This window comes from Pristiophorus japonicus, chromosome 18, assembly GCF_044704955.1.
Source record: "Pristiophorus japonicus isolate sPriJap1 chromosome 18, sPriJap1.hap1, whole genome shotgun sequence".
In the NCBI taxonomy this organism is placed as follows: domain Eukaryota; kingdom Metazoa; phylum Chordata; class Chondrichthyes; family Pristiophoridae; genus Pristiophorus; species Pristiophorus japonicus.
The window spans coordinates 37,717,141-37,736,277 of NC_091994.1; the positions used below are offsets into that span (position 1 = coordinate 37,717,141).

The 19,137-nt window shown below is 46.4% G+C and overlaps 1 protein-coding gene across 2 annotated transcripts in view; it reads right to left on the reverse strand.

The window, feature by feature from the left end:
* LOC139228665 (phospholipid-transporting ATPase ABCA1-like) overlaps window positions 1–2,074 on the reverse strand; it is a 218,882-nt gene extending 216,808 nt beyond the window's left edge. For both annotated transcript variants that reach the window (XM_070859893.1, XM_070859892.1), the window contains exon 1: window positions 1,988–2,074. The gene's annotated coding sequence lies outside the window, so the exon portion shown is untranslated. The remainder of the gene's footprint in view (window positions 1–1,987) is intronic.
* Between the last annotated feature and the right edge of the window lie 17,063 nt (window positions 2,075–19,137).

A 19,137-nucleotide genomic window follows, 5' to 3' on the forward strand; every position in this document is an offset into this window, starting at 1 on the left:
ATGGGACATTTTTCCACATCTTGTCAACATCAAACAGGTCAGGTAAAGCATGGTTTAGATACAGAGTAAAGCTCCCTCTACACAGTCTGATCAAGCATGCCAGGAATAAGTACAGTGTAGGCTAGATACAGAGTAAAATACCCTCTACACTGTCTGATGGAACACTCCCAGGATCGGTACAGTATGGGTTAGCTGCAGAGTAAAGCTTCCTCTACACTGTCTGATCAAGCACGCCCAGGATCGGTACAGTCTGGGCCAGATACAGAGTAAAGCTCTCACCCCATAATGCACCAGTAGCATTATTCATTCCACACACCTGCCACCCTGTGACTTTGCTCAGCGAGTAGCAGTTTCATGCCAAATTAGGGGTAGTGTTGTGCTATGGGCACATCCACTAGGCACTGGTTTGAGACTTGATGACTGCATTTAAACTGTGACCTGTGAGACAGAGAAGACTTCCATCGGAGCAGTCTAGATTGGATTTGAACTCAGGTCACAGAAGTTAAAGGTCAGTGTCTCGCCCACTGAATCACTCAGTCCACCTACCAGTTAATTTATTTTAATTTGCAAATTAAAGCCAGTGCCGTACTGGTGTCCTGTTATTATATTTCACCGCCATATTTAGCAAATTGAGTATAATGTATGTTTACAAAGTACACTAAATATACCTTGAGCTAGACCATCATTACTGCGCCTGTACTCCCTCCATCTAGCACTAGTCACACCCTCAGAAACACATCCAGTGATTTGACCCACCTTAAGTGGGGCTGCTGGTCGTACAGCTAAGTCAATGAGTTACGTCATTCTGCCACCCAGCTGAGAGGGAAAATCAGCCATCTCACAGGTGGCAATAGTGGGATAAAGTACCTACTTTTGGTGAATCTTAGTTTGGTTTATTTTTGGGAGTGCATGTTGTAGACACAAAGTAATGACAGGAGCCAGTTCTCAGTCAGTGCCAGTTAGTCTTGGCCCTTTTTTCTACTTATTTTCTCCTCTCCAGAAGGTACCGACTCTTATTGAGGAACAGGCATCATCTGGTTCCTCACCCAATTGGCTGTCCTCATGTGTGAGCCCAGACCGAGAACTTGGAAAACATCACAGCCAAACCTAACCACCTCTTTATGTGACATCTGTAAATGGGCACTTTCCAGCAAAGGTCACTGAATAACAGTCAAGAGCAATGCTTGCTCTTGATCGTATTTTATCCCAGGGGCACTTAAGCCAATTGTAGTGCCTCAATTGCTCTCCCAGCTAGTATCAGCTAACTCCACAACAACCCAGGATCAGAGCTGGGACATTCTGTATATATATTCCATACTTGCCCATTTGCTTGCTGACAGCAACAAACATTACAAATTTAAACTTGATTGCGACAGACAGTAGTTAAAGTAACAGAACCAGCAGATATTACATAGAAAGAATCTTTAAAAAAATTATAACAAAAAAGGTATTATATAGAGTAATATGTATAAGAAACTTAAAAGATATACAAGTCAAAATTAATTTACACCTGTGCTCTCTCTATATAATATACTAATATATAATTATATTTTTTATATTTATAACATTAATAGGTAAAATGTAACTTTTAAAAACGTAGATTTTGATAAATAAATGCAACATTTAAAATTACACATACTTCTGTAAATGTTACGTTTATATGTTATAAACGTAACATTTACAGATTTTAACAACAAGGGAATGCAACACTGCTTCAGCAATATTTCGTCATGTTACTTGAGTTACATTAAAAATGAGCACTTTGACAAGAAGCAACACATTTACTGTAATGTATAAAGATCCTAGAGCACAAGGGCAAATCCCCTCCAAGTACATGCGGCTGTAATAAAATCTAATGCAACAATATCTGAGGCAAGCTGGAGCCTGACAGCATCTATCCACAGCCCTTCCTGCATCTCCTGTAAATTATTTATAAGTAGCTTCACCTTAAGTCTTTTTCAGACAGATGTCAAGCACGCAATTGTACCTTTTCTCAGCATGCGGCGGTCCCCGGCTCCATGTTGCCCTGGGCTGGAGATATCGTGCTCTGCTCTTTGCCTCCGCTACCGAGCCGCTGCCTCCCGCACCATCCCGAGTCCCGCCCACCCACCGCGCTCCCATTGGCTCATGTCCGCCCGGCCTCGAGGTCCCATTGGCTGCTCGACCCGTCAATCACCGGCATTGGCCCTACATTGCAACACTCGGGCTGGCCTCTGATTGGACAGCAGCAGCAGTTGCGGGGACAACCTGTTTATATCAGCACGGTGGAGGAGATCAGTCCCAAAACCCATGGGGCTGGAGAAAGAGCAAATTATTCAAATATGTTCTATATATCTTTTGTAATATTTTGACCTTAGTACGTAATGATAGATTTTTGAAATGATAAGGGAGTCAAGGGTTATGGGAAGCGGGTGGGGAAGTGGAGTTGAGGCCAAGATCAGATCAGGCATGATCTTATTGAATGGTGGAGCAGGCTCGAGGGGCCAAATGGCCTACTCCTGCTCCTATTTCTTATGTTCTTATGTTCCTGCTTTTTCAAATTCTCTCACCTTGACTCAGAGGCAGCACTATTACCTTCGAGTCAGAGATTCATGAGTTTGAGTCCCACTCCAGAGACTTGAGCACAAAATCTAGGCTGACACTCCAATGCAGTACTGAGGGAGTGCTGCACTGTTGGAGGTGCTGTCTTTTGAATGAGATGTTAAACCGAGGTCCTGTCTGCTCTCTCAGGTGGGTGTAAAATAACCCATGGCACTATTTCAAAGTAGAGCAGGTGTCCTGGCCAATACTTATCCCTCAACCAGCACCTAAAAATCAGATTATCTAGTCATTATCATATTGTTTGTGGGACCATGTGTGCAAATTGGCCGCGGTGTTTCCTATATCACAATAGTGAGTACAATAAATAATTGGCACTGTTTATAAAAAGTCACTTAATATTTTTATGAAATATTTATTTCTCAGTACTTTGAATAAAAATTTGTTTTCCTTTAATGGCCATCACTGAGTGTAAAAGAGAGAAAGAACTTACATTTATTTTGCACTTTTCATATCCTCAAGTGCTTCCCAGTTGCTGAATTACTTTTGAAATGCAGTCACTGTTTAGTAGGCAAACATGCCAACCAATACGCACATGCAATGCCCTACAAACAGCATTAAAATGAACTTGAAGTCAGCTCTTGGACTGCCGACATGACCGTCCCACTGAGCCAGCTGGTTTTGTCTGTTTGCAAGTCACGCACTATGACATTGAGACACATACTAATATTACAGGAATTGATTCATTACTGGAATATTTACACTAACATATTAAAATAAACACAATTTAAAATTAAAAAAGAAACAAAACTGCTGATGTGCTGCCTCTAGTTGTGAGATCTATGGGGACTGTTCTGAAACTTCCTGGGAGAATGGAAGAAAGTGAAGGAAAGCACAGTGGCAGTGCTTACAGCCAGGTGTATCACGAGAGAAAGAAAGGAGAGGAAATCAAAGGAAAAGCCCATTAATGGCAGCTTCTAAGTGCAAGAGAATTGTGAACCTGTGGAATTCTCTACCACAGAAAGTTGTTGAGGCCAGTTCGTTAGATGTATTCAAAAGGGAGTTAGATGTGGCCCTTACGGCTAAAGGGATCAAGGGGTATGGAGAGAAAGCAGGAATGGAGTACTGAAGTTGCAAAAATGATCAGCCATGATCATATTGAATGGTGGTGCAGGCTCAAAGGGCTGAATGGCCTACTCTTGCACCTATTTTCTGTGTTTCTATGTAAGCCCAATAATGGCAGCTTCTAAGTGCATTGAGGAACACACTGTGAGCTCTATTATCACAGTGATGACAGCAGGATCCATATTTTCACTGCACCCTCACGTTGTTGTGAAATCGATGAAAGGCTGGGTTATAAACCTGAACACAGCTACTGCTCCCTGGCCACCCACACAAAGGGAGAGTTTGGATGATTGAAAACTGCTGAGAAGTTAGTCATAATTGCCAATTATTAAATTGCTTATCGGGTGGCAACATGTCTCAGAGTTTGCTTTAGCTTACCATTTATTGCCTCTTCCGCAGCCCCCAGTCTCACGCCCCCCTCTTCCCATACCCCGTCCGACAGTCCAGTGACTAATGTTACTGCTCAGTGCAGCAGGAGGGAGCACTGAGGAGTGGGATTAAAGTTCGCAACTCGGGCTGAACATATTCCTGGAGGTTTCAGCACAAGATCTCCCATCTCCAACCGCCCACCTAGTCAAACAGCCCTTTTTTTCTCCTTCACTAGAACTAATAAACAAAAGTTATGTAAATTACATAGGATATATGGCACAGAAACAGGCCAAATAGCCCAACCAGTCCGTGCCAGCGTTTATGCTCCACTTGAGCCTCTGCCCGTCTTTCCTCATCTGACTCTATCTGCATAACCCTTTATTCCCTTCTCCTTCATATGCTTATGTGACTTCCCCTTAAATATATCAGTACTATTCACCTCAACCACTCCCTGTGGGCGAGTTCCACATTCTCACCACTCTTTGGGTAACAGGTTTCTTCAATTCCCTATTGGTGACTATCTTATATTGATGGCCTCTAGTTACACTGTTCCCCATGTGGAATCATTCTCTCTGTATCCACTCCATCAAAATCTTTCATAATTTTAAAGATCTCTTTTAGGTCACTCCTCAGCCTTCTCTTGTCGGAGAAAAGAACCCCAGCCTGTTCATCCTTTCGTGATATGCATACCCTCCCATTTCTGGTATCATCCTTGTAAATCTTTTCTGCACCCTTATCAGTGACTCTATATCCTTTTTATAATATGGCGACCAGAACTGTACGCAGTACTCTAAGTGTGGTCTAACCAAGGTTTGATACAAGCTTAATAACGACAACTTTTCTACTTTCCAATTCTACAATTCATGGCCCGGAAAGCAAAGTGTGTGGCCCTCTCCAATCCTAATCTACAACAAAGTGTTCAAAGAAAATAAAAAAACACAGCATTTTCTGAATGTGCCTATGATTTTTCTCCTGGGTTTCTTGCAGCATTGTCCAGGACTGGAAACACCAGGACAATGCTGGAGGGTTTGCAACCCTAAGTGGGATGCCTGGCTGAGTTTTTTTCCCTCTCCATAGCCAGTGGTACTGAGGCTAATTGCAGCACCTTGGCTGAGATCATCTAATGTGGTGCTGAACCGAGACTGAAGCTGGATCTTCCAGGACTGTACAGTTTGTCTCAGTACAAACTGTAAACAGCTAAATATAGTGTATTTATCAAAAATCATCAAGTAAGATGGGGGGGGAAAATACATTTAATTTGATATAAATCTGTTTATTAAGGTGGGAGAGACAGTTGGAACAGTGGGTTAGCATACTGTCCGTTCAGGCTGAAGTCACACTGGTTCCTGGCGCTACCATGTAATATTGTTTCTCTCCAAACCACATGATCATTTTGGATAGAGATAATACCCTGGATACTGAAGTGCTCTTTGGGAGCACACTTTTGAGTTTGTGGTGGTTCTACATAGTTACGTGATTGCTAGTTCAATTTGCTGCCCTCCCAGCTATGAGCACAAGATGGAGGCTGACACTTTGGTGCAGCAGTGAGGGGGCGCTGCATTGTTGGAGATGCTGTCCTTCAGATGAGACGTTAAACTGAGGCCCCGTCTGCCCTTTCAGATGATCCCAAAGCACTATTTTGAAGAAGAGCAAGGGAGTTATCTCCAGTGTCCTTGGCAACCAGCATCACTAAAACCAATTATCTGGTCATTATCGCATTGCTGTTTGTGGGAGCTTGCTGTGCGCAAATTGGTCATTGCGTTTCCTACATTACAACAGTGACTACACTCCAAAAGTACTTCATTGGCTGTAAAATGCCTTGGGACGTCCTAAGATCGTGAAAGACGCTATATAAATGCAAGTCTTTCTATTTTATGATGACTAAACTTGCAAACCAGAATTTATTTACGTTTTATGTTTTCTATAAGATAGTCAGAAAACCAATGTGGGTGGCCCTCTTGATCTTCCATATCATGATTTAAAAGTGATTGCAAAATGCTACCTGAGCGTGCATACAAGGCTCATTGCTCACTGAAAGACTACAGGTGTGAAACTGTGAGCTATAAATGGTTAATATGAAGCTTGTGCATCATTCTCACCCAATGACCACTAAAATATACAGGAAGCTGAAAATCTTTCAGTGTAGATGCAAATTGATTTGACAAGGCTGTTTTTGTAGTCAGCATAAGTAGTATTTTCAGTGTTCGCTGATGTTTTGTTCATAAATACTAGATTGATCGTTTTCATCTGAAGTTGTTTTATTGGTGGTTTTCAGTTTAAACCAAGAACTAGAAACCTCAATTGCAATATGCAAATGTATACTTGGGAACCATCTGCATTTTTCACGGGCCGATAAGCTTCTGGCCTCCATTCGTGCTGCTTACCCCGACCTCATAAATTTGCCGGTCCTTTGATGTTTTAAATCAGCCTTGCATTGCCTTCATTGTGCATTATCTCTTCTGTGCACGTGGGAAAGCATCGCACTTGCTTGGCAGAGATAATGCACAAACAATTATGAGAGGATCTCATTGGTCTCCTGGGCAAAAGGGGGATCGGAAACATTAAAAAGAAAGAAAGACTTGCATTTCTTTAGTGCCTTCCACGACCACCGGACGTCTCAAAGCGCTTTACAGCCAATGAAGTACTTTTGGAATGTAGTCACTGTTGTAATGTGGGAAACGTGGCAGCCAACTTGCGCACAGCAAGCTCCCACAAACAGCACTGTGATAATGACCAGGTAATCTGTTTTTTTGTTGTATTGATTGAGGGATAAATATCGTCCAGGAAACCGGGGATAACTCCCCTGCTCCTCTTTGAACTAGTACCATGGGATCTTTTACGTCCACCTGAGAGGGCAGACGGGGCCTCGAGTTTAACGACTCATCCGAAAGACGGCAACTTATGCACACTTGAATTTGTTAATATCAGTTCCAACCCAGTAGCTGTAACCTGAGAGGACCACTGATGAGCTAAGGTTTGTCGTGTGCATGCTCAGATGCCGAAGACACCATTTAGCCTTATTGCATGCTGCCAATTCAATCTACGGTCTTCGAATTTTGAGGTTATGGTGCTGAGGTTGTGCGGGGTTGTACCTGTCTCCTATCGTAGTTCTGGTGGGAGACCGAACAAACACCATAAATGACATTTCCACCATTTCCCTGGGGTTTCTGTGAGTCTACTGTTGGAATGACAGAAGGAAGCTGCTCGCACCCCCATGGGATTCCTGTGTCAATTTGTCAAGCTCATCGGCAATGAGTAAAGTAAGGATGTACAAGTATAAAATGGCCTGATTACCTGTGAGGAATAATCTACGGTTTATTCTTATTTATAGCAAAAGAGATATTGCAATAGATTCATTTAATAGCCCATTAAAGTAATCATAGTGCAGTTATCCTTGTTTTGTTCAAAATTTAAAAGAGCAGTACCAATGCCAAGTTCAGTAATGCTTTGCAGAGAGGCCACAAATTGGTTGTTGGCGTAATACAGCAGGGTTTCCAGCTCCTGACTGCTATTATATGGAAATAGCCCTATGTTGCTTTAAACATCATTCTATGATATGGTTCCTTGTGTTCTATCAAAAGGTAAATGTTGGTTGCCAACCACCAAAACTTGGTGCAGACCATCAGTTTTTGTCCTATCCCTGTTTGCTCTGTTTACGCAGCCGCTTCTAAAACAGCTTTTCTGTCTCTGGCTGAAGATACTGTATAAAATATAGTAACCCTGTCACGTATTCTACTGTCATTGTAATCCATGTATAAACTGGCCTAAGTTGTACACCGTGAGAACACTGACCACGAGGTGGTGAACTTGTGGGAGACACTCCTAACCTGGACTTTCAGGTATAAAAGGGAAAGCTCCACCCATCTTCTCCGCTTCAATGCTGGCAAATAAAGGTTGCTGATCACAGAGTGATCTTCTGTCTAGTATGGGCCTCGTGTGCATTTGTACTGTATAGTAAGGACATATTATTGGCGACGGAAACTGGGATTTAAACCACGCGAGCATGGCCACTAGCAGCACAGACGAGAGGTACTGTGTTGGTGATGATTGGGACGATTTTATTGAGAGACTACAGCAAAGTTTCGTCACTAAGGAATGGCTGGGACAGGATTCGGCCGACAAACGCAGAACTCATCTCCTGACAGTTTGTGGATCCAGGACGTACTCCCTGATGAAGGACCTTCAAGCGCCAGAGAAGCCGGCTGACAAGACTTTTGAAGAGCTCAGTAAGTTGATCGGGGAACACTTTAAACCGGTGAGCAGCATGCACATGGCGAGACACCGGTTTTACATGCACCGGCAGCGAGAAGGGCAAAGCGTTCCAGACTTCGTGGTAGACCTCCGGCGACTGGCGAGCCTATGTAAGTTCCCAGATGCATGCAGAGCGGAGATGATGCGAGACTTTTTTTAATTGAGGACATCGGGCACGCTGGGGTTTTTAAGGAAACTGATTGAGACCAAAGACTTGACCCTGGAAACAGCGGCTTTGATGGCCCAGACATTTACCTCAGGGGAGGAAGAGACCAGAATGATGTTTGACAAAAATCTTGGTTTAAATGCAGCAAATGGACAGGGAGTCAACATTGTTAACGCGGCACACAGTTTTCCAGGTAGACAGTGGCAATCGGACATGCCCAAGCATGTAGTCGAACCCAAAGGGGGAATTCAACAGAGACAATGGCTAGCTGAACGGCAATTCATGCCTTCGCAAGGGACAATGCGTCCAGTAATGGGGCCATCAACACCTGTCAATGGTGCGTTTAATGACAGTTACAGAGACAGTCAGAGACAATTGACTGGTAATGGACCTTTTGTTTCCAACAATGGCTCATGTTGGAGGTGTGGAGGCAATCATACAGCTAGAGCTTTCAGGTATCAGCAATATGCCTGCAGAAACTGCAACGTCAGCGGTCACTTGGCGCATATGTGCAGGAAGCCTGCAGCCAGGTTGATGTACGAGGAGGACGGGCCCGATGTAAGCCCTACAAGGCCAAATGGACACTGGGGGAAATCACTGGAAGCTGAAGTTCAGCGAGTTCATGTGGAGCACAAACACAGTTCATACACCAGGACGCCACCGATAATGATGAAAGTGCTCCTCAATGGCATCCCAGTATCAATGGAGCTAGACACGGGGGCCAGCCAGTCCCTGATGAGTATCAAACAGTTCAACAAGTTGTGGGTGTCCAAGGCCAGGAGGCCAAAATTATTGCCGATTGACGCACAGCTACGGACATACACAAAGGAGATCATTCCGGTGCTAGGCAGCGCCACGGTAGTCGTGACCCACAAAGATTCGGAGAATAGATTGCCACTCTGGATTGTCCCGGGGGACAGTCCCGCACTATGGGGAGGAGTTGGCTTGCTGTCATGAACTGGAAATGGGGCAATGTCAATGTAATTACTTCTGTGGCGCAAATATCATGCTCACAGGTCCTGGACAAATTTGACTCACTATTTCAACCCGGCATCGGCACTTCCATGGGGACCAAGGTAGTGATTCACATAAACCCGGATGCCAGGCCAGTACACAATAAGGCCAGAGCGGTGCCGTAATTGATGAGGGAAAAGATAGAAGGCGAATTGGACCGCCTGCTGAGGGAGGGCATTATCTCGCCAGTCGAATTCAGTGACTGGGCAAGCCCGATTGTGCTGGTGCTCAAGGCAGATGGGTCGGTCAGGATATGTGGTGATTACAAGGCCACCATCAATCGGGTGTCACTCCAAGACCAGTACCCGCTACCGAGAGTGGAGGACCTCTTTGCGACGCTATCCGGTGGCAAACCTTTTTCAAAATTGGACCTGACCTCAGCTTACATGACCCAGGAGCTGGCAAGTGAGTCGAAGAAGCTGACCACCATCACGACACGCAAGGGGTTGTTTGAGTACAACAGATGTCCGTTCGGGATTCGCTCGGCCGCCGCGATCTTTCAACGAAACATGGAAAGTCTCCTCAAGTCGATTACCAGGATGGTGGTTTTTCAAGACGACATCCTTATCATGGGTTGCGATACTGAAAAACACCTCCACAACCTGGAGAAGGTGCTACGCAGACTGGACCGGATAGGTCTGCGACTGAAAAAGGCGAAATGCGTTTTCCTAGCTCCAGAGGTAGAATTCCTGGGGATGAGGGTAGCAGCAGACGAGATCAGACCTACTGCGTCCAAAACGGAAGCAATCCAGAGAGCACCCAGACCCCATAACACAACAGATCTGCGTTCGTTCCTGGGGCTCCTGAACTATTTTGGTAACTTTCTTCCCAAATTGAGCACGCTGCTAGAGCCGCTACACATGCTCCTACGCAAAGGCCGCGAATGGGTCTGTGGGGACAGCCAGGAAAGGGCTTTTGACAGAGCACGCAATTTGTTATGCTCCAACAATCTGTTAACGCTATATGACCCATGTAAGAAACTTGTTTTAATGTGCGATGCGTCGTCCTATGGGGTCAGGTGTGTGTTGCAGCATGTGAATGCCAAGGGTCAGTTACAGCCGGTAGCTTATGCCCCCAGAAGTCTGTCCCAGGCAGAAAGGGGCTACGGGATGGTAGAAAAGGAAGCGCTTGCATGTGTATATGCAGTTAAAAAAAATGCACCAGTACCTGTTTGGCAGGAAATTTGAGCTGGAGACAGATCACAAACCCCTAACGTCCCTTTTGGCCGACAACAAGGCCATAAATGCAAATGCGTCGGCCCGCATACATACTCACGTTAGCCACCTATGGCTATACAATTTGGCATAGACCGGGCACTGAAAACTGCGCCGATGCACTCAGCAGGCTCCCACTAGCCACCACCGAGGGGGCAACCGAGCATGCTGCTGAGATGGTCATGTCTGTTGAAGCTTTCGAAAGCGAAGGCTCACCCGTGACAGAACGTCAGATCAAAGTCTGGACAAACAGAGACCTGCTCCTGTCTTTAGTCAAGAAATGTGTCCTGAATGGGGACTGGGCAGCCACGTATGGGGCATGCCCTGAAGAATTTAAACCATTTCACAGGTGCAAGGATGAACTCTCGATTCAGGCCGATTGCCTACTATGGGGTAACCGAGTTGTCATGCCCCAGATGGACAGAGAGACGTTCATCCGAGAACTCCACAATGAGCACCCGGGCATTGTCATGATGAAGGCAATTGCCAGGTCACACGTTTAGTGGCCAGGGATAGATGCAGACCTGGAACTTTGTGTTCGCAGGTGTAACACGAGTGCCCAGCTGAGCAATGCGCCCAGGGACAGCACCATTCAAGCCGGCCTCAAATTGCTAGGCGGAACGATAATCAAACAGGGGATGCTCAGAATCCAAGGGGGTTCCCTACAAAGCCGCTTATCACACCTCCTGTTGGCCAATAGATCCCGACCACACTCGCTCATAGGGGTTCCAGCCGCAGAGCTACTAATGAAAAGAACGCTCAAAACCAGGTTATCCCTTATACACCCTACTATGAAAGAAATTGTTGAGAGCAGGCATCAGTCACAATGTGACTACCATGACAGGAATGCGAGGGCGCGATGTATTGATATCAGTGACCCTGTTTTTGTCCTTAATTACACTGCTGGGCCCAAATGGCTTGCAGGCACTGTGATTACCAAAGACGGGAACTTACCAATGAACAAATCTGCCGCAAACACGTGGATCAAACTAAAAGGAGGTTCAGCAACCCCATAGAAGAAGCAGAGGAAGAACACGATGTAGAGTTCACTCCTCCACAGGCGACCGAACACTGGAATCAAGTGGAGGAGAGCCCAGTCACTTTCGGCAGTCCGGACAGGCCTGAGGCACCGCAAACAGCAGACACTCAGGCCAGCGCCCAACAACCGGAGCCCCAACTCAGGCGCTCTACAAGGGAGCGTAAACTACCAGAGAGACTTAACCTGTGATCCCAATAAAACTTTGGGGGGAGGTGATGTCATGTATTCTACTGTCATTGTAATCCATGTATAAACTGACCTAAGTTGTACACCATGAGAACACTGGCCACTAGGTGGTGAACTTGTGGGAGACACTCCTAACCTGGACTTTCAGGTATGAAAGAGGAAGCTCCACTCATCTTCACCACTTCAGTGCTGGCAAATAAAGGTTACTGGTCACAGAGTGACCTTCTCTCTAGTATGGACCTCGTGTGCATTTGTACTGTATAGTAAGGACATATTAAACCGGAACCTTCTGTGCATGCGCAGCGGAGGCAAGTCACTATTATATACTTATATACTGCCAGAACCAAGGAAGCTGTCTTAGGAGCGGCCAGCAAGCAGGGGCCATCAGGTATGCTCATTGTTCAGAAAGCATTAAGCAACATGCAGATATCGCACCAAGTCCCGCTCACCAATCACCCCTGTGCTCGCTGACCTACATTGGCTCCTGGTCTGACAAAGCCTAGATTTAAAAAATCTCATCCTTGTCCCTCTGTGCCCTCGTCCCCTCCCTATCTCTGTAATCTCCTCCAGCCCTGCAACCCTCCAAGGTCTCTGCACTCCTCCAATTCTTGCCTTTTGCACATCCCCAATTTTTATCAATCCACCGTTGGCAGCCGTACCTTCAGATGCCAAGGCCCTAAGCTCTGAAATTCCCTCCCTAAACCTCTCTGCCTCTCCATCTCTCTCTCTCCTTAAAACCTACCTCTTTGACTAAGTTTTTGGTCATCTGTCCAAACATCTCCACATGTGGCTTGGTGTCAAATTGTGTTTTATAATGTTCCTGCGAAGGCTTTGGGACATTTTATTCAAAGCTGATAAATCCCCTGGACCTAATGGCCTACATCCTAGGGTTTTGAAAGAGGTGGCTATAAAGATAGTGGATGCATTGGTTGTCATCTTCCAAAATTCCATAGATTCCGCAGATTGGAAGGTAGTAAATGTAACGCCGCTATTTAAGAAAGCAGGGAGAGAGAAAAAAGGTAACGACAGACCAGTTAGCCTGACATCAGTAGCAGGGAAAGTGCTAGAATCTATTATTAAGGCACATAGAAAATAATAACAGGATTGGGCAGAGTCAACACGGATTTAAGAACATAAGACATAAGAAATAGGAGCAGGAGTAGGCCATTTGGCCCCTCAAGCCTGCTCTGCCATTTAATAAGATCATGGCTCATCTGATCATGGACTCAGCTCCACTTCCCTGCCCGCTCCACATAACCCTTTATTCCCTTATCGCTCAAAAAATGTCTATCTCCGCCTTAAATATATTCAATGACCCAGCCTCCACAGCTCTCTGGGACAGAGAATTCCATAGATTTATGGATTTATAGAAAGAAGAAATTTCTCCTCATCTCAGTTTTAAATGGGCAGCAAATTAGAATTTAAATGGAGAAAAATTGCAAAGTGCTGCAGTATAGAGAGGCCTGGGAGTCCTTGTGCATGAGACGATGTCCCCTCGTTTTGGTTTCCCCTATGAGTGGAAATATCCTCTCTGCACCCACCTTGTCGAGCCCCCTCATTATCTTATAAGTTTCAATAAGATCACCTCTCATTCTTCTGAATTCCAATGTGTATAGGCCCAACCTGCTCAACCTCTCCTCATAAGTCAACCCCTTCATCTCCGGAATCAACCTCGTGAACCTTCTCTGAACAGCCTCCAATGTAAGTATATCCTTCCTTAAATACGGAGACCAAAACTGTATACAGTACTCTAAGTGTGGCTTCATCAATACCCTGTACAGCTGTAGCAGGACTTTTCTGCTTTTATACTCTAGCCCCCTTGCAATAAAGACCAACATTCTATTTGCCTTCCTGATTACTTGTTGTACCTCCATACCAACTTTTTGTGTTTCATGCACAAGGACCCCAGGTCTCTCTGTACTGCAGTACTTTGCAATTTTTCTCCATTTAAATTATAATTTGCTTTTCTATTATTTCTGCCAAAATGGATAACCTCACATTTTCCCACATTACACTCCATCTCTTAAATTTTTGCCCATTCACTTAGCCTGTCTATAACCCTTTGCAGATTTTTTGTGTCTTCCTCACAATTTGCTTTCCCACCCATCTTTGTATCATCAGCAAACTTGGCTACATTACATTCGGTCCCTTCATCCAAGTCATTAATATAGATTGTAAATATTTGAGGACCCAGCACTGATCCCTGCGGCACCCCACCAGTCACTGTTTGCCAACTGGAAAATGCCCCATTTATCCCGACTCTTTGTTTTCTGTTAGTTAGCCAATCCTCTATCCATGCTAATATATTACCCCCAATCCCGTGAGCTTTTATCTTGTGCAGTAACCTCTTTATGAAAGGGAAATCATATTTGACAAATCTGTTTGAGTTTTTTGAGGTTGTAACTAATAGGATAAGGGGGAACCAGTGGATGTGGTGTATTTGAATATTCAGAAGGCATTCGATAAAGTGCCACACAAGAGGTTATCATCATCATAGACAGTCCCTCGGAGTCGAGGATGACTTGCTTTCACACTACAAATAAGTTCTCAGGTGATTGAAGAGTCCAATGCGGGACCTACAGTCTGTGTCACAGGTGGGGCAGACGGTGGTTGATGGAATGGGTGGGTGGGGGGCCTACTTTGCCGTGCATTCCTTCCGCTGTCGACGCTTGGCTTCAGCTTGCTCTCGGCGAAAAGACTCGAGGTGTTCAGCACCTTCCTGGATGTTTTTCCTCCATTTTAGGCGGTCTTGGGCCAGGGATTCCTAGGTGTCAGTGGGGATGTTACATTTTTTCAAAGAGGCTTTGAGAGTGTCCTTGAAGTGTTTTCTCTGCCCACCTGGGGCTTGCTTGCCGTGTCGGAGCTCTGAGTAGAACGCTTGTTTTGGGAGTCTCATGTTAGGCATGCGGGCAATGTGATCCATCCAACGGAGCTGACTGAGAGTAGTAAGTGCTTCAGTGCTGGGGATGTTGGCCTGAGCGAGCACACTGACATTGGTGCGTCTATCCTGTCAATGGATTTTCAGGATCATGCGGGGGCAGCGTTGGTAGTACTTCTCCAGTTTTGAGGTGCCTGCTGTACATAGTCCATGTCTCTGAGCCAAATAGGCGGGCAGGTATCACCACTGCTCTGTACACCATGAGCTTGGTGCTGGGTATGAGGTCCTGGTCTTCAAACACTCTCTTCCTCAGGCGAACAAAGGCTGCGCTGGCGCATTGAAGGCAGTGTTGGACCTCGGCGTCGATGTTTGCCCTTGTTGACAGTAGGCTCCCGAGGTATGGAAAATGTTGTGTATCTGTAAAGCATGTACTCCCATGTTCCGCCACCAGGGAGCGCATCCCCTGAAGTCCCAAGGGATCCCATCATCCCTTGGGAGCACAGTATATAAGCCGGCCCCCAAGGCCTGTTACTCACTCTGGAGTGTCTTAATAAAGACTGAGGTCACTGTTACTTTAACCTCCCTGTGTGCAGTCTCATCTGTGTTAGGAATACAACAACTGGCGATGAGTATACGAATCCAACGCAAAGATGCAGCAAACTGTGGGCATCCTGGAGATCTTCTCGGAGGGTGAGGACTGGGAAGCCTATGTCGAACGGCTAGACCAGTACTTTGTATCCAACGAGCTGGACGGAGAAGGAAGCGCTGCAAAAAGGAGAGCGGTCCTCCTCACGGTCTGCGAGGCACCGACCAACAGCCTCATGAAGAATCTTCTGGCTCCGGTGAAACCCACAGATAAGTCATATGAGGAGCTGTATTACACTGGTTCGGGAGCATCTTAACCCGAGGGAGAGCGTGCTGATGGCGAGGTATCGGTTCTATACGTATATCAGCGATCCGAAGGTCAGGAAGTGGCGAGCTACGTCGCCAAGCTAAGATGACTTGCAGCACAATGTGAGTTTGATGGGTATCTGGAGCAAATGCTCAGAGACTTATTTGTACTGGGCATTGGCCACGAGATCATCCTATGAAAACTTTTGACTGTAGAGAAACCGACCCTCAGCAAGGCCATTGCGATACCACAGGCGTTTATGTCCACCAGTGATAACACCAAACAAATCTCTCAGCACACAAGTGCTAGCAATGTTCATAAATTAACTGGAACTGTGTTTGCAAGCAGAAATGTACCGGGCAGAAACCACGAGTCTGCAACTGCCAGCAGGCCTCGGGTGACCCAGATGACTCAGAGTCCTCAACAAAGGATGAATGCAAGGCAATTCACACCTTGTTGGCGTTGTGGAGGCTTCCATTCAGCCTATTCATGCCGCTTCAAAGGGTATGTTTGCAAGAGCTGTGGAACAATGGGGCACCTCCAACGAGCTTGCAAATGAGCTGCAAGTTCTGCAAAACCTGCTAACCACCACGTGGCAGAGGAAGATCGGTCCATGGTGGATCAAAGCAATTTCGAGTCTGAGAGAGAGGAGGCAGATGCTGAAGTGCACGGGGTGCACACATTTTCGACGAAATGTCCATCTATAATGCTAAACGTAAAATTGAATGGCTTACCTGTAGCCATGGAACTGGACACTGGCGCCAGCCAATCCATCATGAGTAAAAAGATATTTGAGAGATTGTGGTGCAGCTCTGAGCCCCATCCACACGAAACTGAGAACGTACATCAAAGAGCTTATCACTGTCCTGGGCAGCGACATGGTCAAGGTCACCTACGAGGGCACGGTGCACGAACTGCCACTCTGGATTGTCCCGGGCGATGGCCCCACACTCCTTGGAAGGAGCTGGTTGGGCAAAATCCTCTGGAACTGGGATGACATTAGAGCGCTATCACATGTGGATGAGGCCTCATGTATCCAGGTTCTTAACAAATTTCCTTCCTTTTTGAGCCAGGCATTGAAAACTTGTCCGGGGCGAAGATGCAGATCCATTTGGTCCCAGAGGCACGACCCATTCACCACAAGGCGCGAGCGGTACCTCACATGATGAGGGAGAGAGTGGAAATCGAGCTGGACAGGCTGCAACACGAGGGCATCATCTCCCCAGTGGAATTCAGTGAGTGGGTCAGCCTGATTGTTCCAGTACTCAAAAGTGATGGCATGGTCATGATTTGCGGCGATTATAAAGTAACTATTAATCGTTTCTTGCTACAGGACCAATACCCGCTACCTAAGGCAGACGACCTATTTGCGACGCTGGCAGGAGGCAAGACGTTCACCAAGCTCGACATGACTTCGGCCTACATGACGCAGGAGCTCGAGGAGTCTTCGAAGGGTCTCACCTGCATCAACATGCACAAGGGACTATTCATCTACAACAGATGCCCATTTGGAATTCGGTCGGCTGCAGTGATCTTCCAGAGAAACATGGAGAGCCTACTCAAGTCGGTACCATGCATGGTGGTTTTTCAGGACGACATATTGGTCACGGGTTGGGACACCATCGAGCACCTACAAAGCCTGGAGGAGGTCCTCCAGCGACTGGATCGTGTTGGGCTGCAGCTGAAGAGGTCGAAATGCGTCTTCATGGCAACAGAAGTGGAGTTTTTGGGGAGAAAGATCGCGGCAGGCGGAATTCAACCCACAGACGCCAAGACAGAGGCTATCAGGAACGCATCCAGGCCACAGAACGTCACGGAGCTGCAGTCGTTCCTGGGACTCCTCAACTATTTTGGTAACTTCCTACCGGGGTTAAGCATCCTCTTAGAGCCCCTACATGTGTTATTGCGCAAAGGTGAGAACTGGGTATGGGGGAAAAAAAACAAGTAATTGCTTTTGAGAAAGCCAGAAACATTTTCTGCTCCAACAAGCTGCTTGTATTGTATAACCCATGTAAAAGACTTGTGCTAGCATGTGACGCGTCATCGTACGGAGTCGGGTGTGTATTACAACAAGCTAACGTTGCGGGGAAGTTGCAACCTGTCGCCTATGTTTCCAGGAGCTTGTCTAAAGCCGAGAGGTCCTACGGCATGATTGAGAAAGAGGCATTAGCGTGTGTGTTCGGGGTAAAGAAAATGCATCCGTATCTGTTTGGCCTCAAATTTGAGCTGGAAACCGATCACAAGTCCCTCATATCCATGTTCGCTGAAAACAAGGGGATAAATACTAATGCCTCAGCCTGCATACAAAGGTGGGCATATAACTATACCATCCGCCACAGGTCAGGCACCGAGAACTGTGAGGATGCTCTCAGTCAGCTACCATTGCCCACCACGGGGGTGGAAATGGCGCAGCCTGCAAACTTGTTGATGGTGGCGCAGCCCGCAGACTTGTTGATGGTCATGGAAGCGTTTGAAAATGATAAATCACCTGTCACGGCCCGCCAGATTAGGACTTGGACCAGCCAAGATCCCCTGCTGTCCCTAGTAAATAACTGTGTACTGCATGGGAGCTGGGCCAGCATCCCCGTTGAAATGCAAGAGCTAATCAAGCTGTTCCAGCGGCGAAAGGACGAGCTGTCCATTCAGGCAGACTGCCTGTTGTGGGTAACCGTGTAGTACTACCCAAAAAGGACAGGGGAGATGTTCATCTCGGATCTCCACAGCACACACCTAGGTATAAGTAATGATGAAAGCGATAGCCAGATCCCACGTGTGGTGGTCCGGTATCGACTCTGACTTAGAGTCCTGTGTACAGCAATGCAGCGTGTGTGCTCAGTTGAGCAACGTGTCCAGAGAGGCACCACTAAGTTTGTGCTCCTGGCCCTCCAGACCATGGTTGAGGATCCATGTCGACTATGCGGGTCTTTTTCTCGGTAAAATGTTCCTGCTGGTGGTGGATGCTTTTTCAAAATGGGTTGAATGTGAAATAATGTCAGGAAGCACCGCCACCGCCACCATTGAAAGCCTGAGGGCCATGTTTGCCACCCACGGCTTGTCTGACATACTGGTCAGTGACAACGGGCCTTGTTTTACCAGTGCCGACTTTAAAGAATTCATGACCCGCAATGGGATCAAACATGTCACCTCAGCCCCGTTTAAACCAGCCTCCAATGGCAGGCAGAGCGGGCAGTACAAACCATCAAACAGAGCCTCAAATAAGTCACAGAAGGCTCACTCCAAACCCGCCTGTCCCGAGTACTGCTCAGCTACCGCACGAGACCCCACTCGCTCACAGGGGTGCCCCCGGCTGAGCTACTCATGAAAAGGACACTTAAAACCAGACTCTCGCTGGTTCACCCCAACCTACATGATCAGGTAGAGAGCAGACGGCAGCAACAAAATGTAAACGATGGTCGTGCCACTGTGTTACAGGAAATTGATCTGAATGACCCTGTGTATGTGCTA